Source organism: Palaemon carinicauda, chromosome 36, assembly GCF_036898095.1.
Source record: "Palaemon carinicauda isolate YSFRI2023 chromosome 36, ASM3689809v2, whole genome shotgun sequence".
Lineage (NCBI taxonomy): Eukaryota > Metazoa > Arthropoda > Malacostraca > Decapoda > Palaemonidae > Palaemon > Palaemon carinicauda.
This window is the reverse complement of record NC_090760.1, coordinates 66,167,498-66,172,497: the sequence shown is the minus strand read 5'-3', so window position 1 is coordinate 66,172,497 and position 5,000 is coordinate 66,167,498. Positions and strand designations below refer to the sequence as shown.

Below are 5,000 nucleotides of genomic sequence, written 5' to 3'. Positions count from 1 at the left end.
CCGCTGCGAGTCGGTGCAAATGCGCCTCATTAAAAAAAATTAGTATAGTTACTTTGAGATGTTCTGATCCCAGGATTTTCACATTATGTCTGTTCTCTTTCCCTAAGACATGAAATGCTTAGTCATCACCAAAGCAAATTCAGTAAAGGAAAGTTTAATCTGCAGATATTTGTTCTAGAACGTTAATGTTAAAATTATTATAAATCTTTCAAAACTTTTACTTTTAAAAATATTAACATTATTATCATTATTATTTAAATTATTAGAAATGTTTGCAAACTCTTTTCATAAAAGATATTATTGTTAAGATTATTAAAAAATTTATAATTAAGATTAACAATATTATTATTGTTATTATTAATACTAAAATTATTAGAATTATTTGTAACATGTTTCCATCTTGTTTTATTATTTGGCTCGAGTGGCGGTATGTAGTTTTATGTAAGTCTGTTCAACATAAAAACATTTTCTGCAATTTTGAACTATTGAAGTTCCACACTGTTCTGTCTGTATGTACTTAGTTCTGCAGTTTCACTAAATCCTCTTTTATTATTATTATTATTATTATTATTATTATTATTATTATTAAATGTTAAGCTACAACCCTAGTTGGAAAAGCAGGATGCTATAAGCCCAGGAGCCCCATCAGGGAAAATAGCCCAGTGAGGAAAGGAAACAAGGAAAAATACAATATTTTAAGAATAGTAACATTAAAATAAATATTTCCTATATAAACTATAAAAACTTTAACAAAACAAGAAGAAGAGAAACTAGATAGGACGGTGTGCCCGAGTGTACCCTCAAGCAAGAGAACTCTAACCCAAGACAGTGGAAGACCATGGTATAGAGGCTATGGTACTACCCAAGACTAGAGAACAATGGTTTGATTTTGGAGTGTCATTATTCTAGAAGAGCTGGTTACCATAGCTAAAGAGTCTCTTCTACCCTTACCAAGAGGAAAGTAGCCACTGAACAATTACAGTGCAGTAGTTAACCCCTTGGGTGAAGAAGAATTATCTAGTAATCACAGTGTTGTCAGGTGTATGAGGACAGAGGAGAATCTGTAAAGGATAGGCCAGACTATTCGGTGTCTGTGTAGGCAACGGGAAAGAACCGTAACCAAAGAGAAGGATCCAATGTAATACTGTCTGGCCAGTCAAAGGACCCCATAACTCTCTAGCGGTAGTATCTCAATGGGTGGCTGGTGCCCTGGCCAACCTACTACCGATATTATGTCTTTTCTTCAAGAGTAGCCATTTTTACGAAATCTTTTAACAGTACCTCTTTCTTCAACGGAGGTACCGGAAATACACAAATGTAATGATTTAAAAAGTTTATGCTCTTGGGTACATAACACAATTCTGATTAAGATAACACATTAATGGCTTTTGTAAATATAGAAAATTTATTAAGAAACTTTATTACACCTTATGTATATGTATATGTATATATATATATATATATATATATATATATATATATATATATATATATATATATATATATATATATATCCCCACTTTGTAAGTGGAGATACCTTAGCGTGATGATCAGCAAAGCTGTATTAGTTAGGGCAACCCATACTAGGTTGTTGTGCTGTGAGCGATCAGACTAAAGTCTCTCACCATCACCAATATGCATAGGACAGCGTGGTGACGAAAACTGCCCAAACCTTAGACATAAATAAGGACATATCTGAGACCTTTGTTCTGCAGTGGACTAGAAACAGCTGTATTTGTTGCTGTTTTATTATTATTATTATTATTATTATCTATATATTGATACGATAGCGTGAGTTATTTATTTTGTCACGCTTTAAAGAAAACGGAAATAATTTCATGGTATACTCTTACAAATTCACGCTTTAAAGAAAACGGAAATAATTTCATGGTATACTCTTACAAATTCACGCTTTAAAGAAAACGGAAATAATTTCATGGTATACTCTTACAAATTCACATTAGACTTTGATTACTTAACCAAAGCACATCTTATATAGTTTTCCCAATTTTGTCTTTAGCACCTGACTTTTTTTTTAAATATTAGACAAAAAATTGAGTTCTATCAATTTCCATAACCTAGATTATAAAATTAACCTCGGGACATTTTATTCAAACATGTATAGGTTAGGATCAAGATAATTAGTATTTAAAATATCATTTCCTGTAATTTACATGGGTTCCGCTAGTTATTATTATTATTATTAGTATTATTATTATTATTATTATTATTATTATTATTATTATTATTATTATTATTAGCAGCTAAGCTACTACCCTAGTTAGAAAAGCAGGATGGTAAAAGCACAAGGGCTCCAACAAGAAAATATATCCCAATGAATAAAGTAAATAAATAAACTAAAAGAGACGCAATGAACAATTAAAATACGATAACTTAAGAACAAAATGTAGCAATTATATACGTACATATGAATAAACATTTGACATAAACATTTCTCCAAAGGAACACAACAGCGCACGTATGAAAGCATTGAACTTTCCATCCTAAATTTGATATGCCAAGAAGAATTTCAATCAACTTTTATATGCGAAAATGACACTTGAATATCAACACACACACACTCTCTCTCTCTCTCTCTCTCTCTCTCTCTCTCTCTCTCTCTCTCTCTCTCTCCTCTTACGAGCTCTTATCAAAATTCCAATGTGAAAGTGGGCGTGCATTCTGCGTAGACTTGTCTCGTGAATATGTCATTCTTGAAGGAGCTATATTGCCTTGGCCTATCAAGAGAAGAGCGGGGAACTGGTGTGTGATAGATGACACGTACTTTTGGGTCTCTCTCTCTCTCTCTCTCTCTCTCTCTCTCTCTCTCTCTCTCTCCTCTCTCTCTCTCTCTCTTTATGTATATATATATATATATATATATATATATATATATATATATATAATATATATACCTTAACGTGGGGAAAAGGATAGTGTATCGCCATGATCAGCAAAGCTGTACTAAGTTGGTTTACTGGGAGCGAGCAGACTAAAGTCTCCCACCATCACTAGTCTGCAGTGGCCAGCGTGATGATGAAAACTGGCCAAACCCTAGACATAAATAATGACATATCTGAGGCCTTTGTCCTGCAGTTGACTAGAAACAGGTGCATTTGTTGCCCTTTTTTATTTTTATTTATTTATTTATTATTTTTTTTTTTTTTTGCATGAATGGTGTCGTAGTGTATAAGGCATAAGATGGGCTTTTTATGAGCCCTATTTGTAGATGTACGAAGTTACTTATGGTATGGAAGCTAATGTTTTTCTGGGGGGTGAAGCCGCAAGACCCAAGCTGTTATCTTAACCTCGGTAGATTCTGGGGCTCTGTTGTAGTTAGCGTTGTGGTGGCCGATGTGGTAACGTCCCTGACTGGTGAACGCCAGACTGGGGTTCGAGTTTCCCTCAAACTTGTTGGTTTCTTTGGTCGCTGCAACCTCACCACCCTAGTGCGATATGGATGGGAGGGTTTGGGGGAGCGTATAGATCTATCTGCTGAGTCCTCATCAGTCATTGTCTAGCCTCCCTTGGTCTTAGCTTGAGTGGAGAGGGGTCTTGGTCATTGTTCATAGAAATATATTATCAGGCTCTAGGGCATTGTCCTGCTTGATAGGGCAATGTCAGCATCCCTCGCCTCTGCCATTCATGAGCGGCCTTTAAATCTTTAAGATGATTTGTCAACGATAGCCTGGAATTAATACTATTTGGACATGGTGATTTATATATATATATATATAGAGAGAGAGAGAGATAGAGAGAGAGAGAGAGAGAGAGAGAGAGAGAGAGAGAGAGAGAGAGAGAGAGATTGATTCTGGTCACGCTGAGCTATCCACGTCCCTCTGGTAGTGGAGAGGGAGTAGTCATTCCCTGTGAATGGAGTGCCTCTGTGCAAATCTATCTAAATATTTAACTGTGAATTTTGACGGGTTACTTACACTATTGTATATAAAATATATACAAATTGTGTATACACAATACCAGCAAATGCATCTGTTTCTAGTCAGTCCACTGCTGGACAAAGCCCTCAGAAATGTCCTCATTCATCATCACGCTGGCCAGTGCTGATTCATGATGCTAGGAGACTTAATATGAATAGCTCTGACTATTACAGCTTTGCTGATCATGTCAGTACGCAAACCCTTTCACCACTTTAAGGTATCCCCTTACAGAAAGAGAAATATATATACACACACACATATATATATATATATATATATATATATATGTGTGTGTGTCTGTAAATTTATGTGTGTGTGTGTGTGTATAATACGTCTGTATCAGTTTGCGTACAAATTCTCATAAACAGATAACCACAATATATGTCAGTGAGAAAGATTTTTTTAACAAAAAAAAAATATGAAAAACAATGTTTTTATAGAAAGGAAAGGTTGGCATCCCCGTATTAAATAGGAAATGTCGGCATCCTTGTCTTAAAAATATATTGGCAGCTCTGTCTCAAAGAACAAAGATTGGCAACATTGTTTCAATAACGAAAGGTTGGCAACACTATCAACAATCCTCCATCAAATTCGGCCAAGGACATTTCTTCACTCCGATGTCTTATTTAAGTTCGGGGAATTGAATTATGTCAAATTGACTCTTGATCGTTTGATGAGTCAGATTAAAAATGGATTCTCATAATCGGATTCTAGGATTCAAGATTTATTTGAGGAGATGCAAATAGTTAAATTCCTTTTTTTTTTTTATCTTATAACTAGATGGAATTCACAAATTTTCTTGTTCAAAGTTTATTTATTGAATCTCCATTCTTGAATTCTTATGAAATAATTGCAACGTAACCAGAGCTTTAATATTTGGTTATAATCCAGTCATCTACCTATTTGACGGCTGGTCAAATTTACTGGATTCTTGTAATAAAAATCGATTGAAGGAATTTTTTTAATAAATTGATTAGAATAGATTCTTATAATAACTAATTGTTAACATGACTTTTTTTTATTTTCTAAAGTTCTTATGTATATATATATATATATATATAT

At 34.0% G+C, this 5,000-nt stretch overlaps 1 protein-coding gene across 1 annotated transcript in view; it reads left to right on the top strand.

Moving 5' to 3' along the window:
* LOC137628860 (octopamine receptor beta-2R-like) overlaps positions 1-5,000 on the top strand; it is a 561,435-nt gene that overhangs the window by 493,994 nt on the left and 62,441 nt on the right. The gene's annotated exons all lie outside the window — the stretch shown is intronic.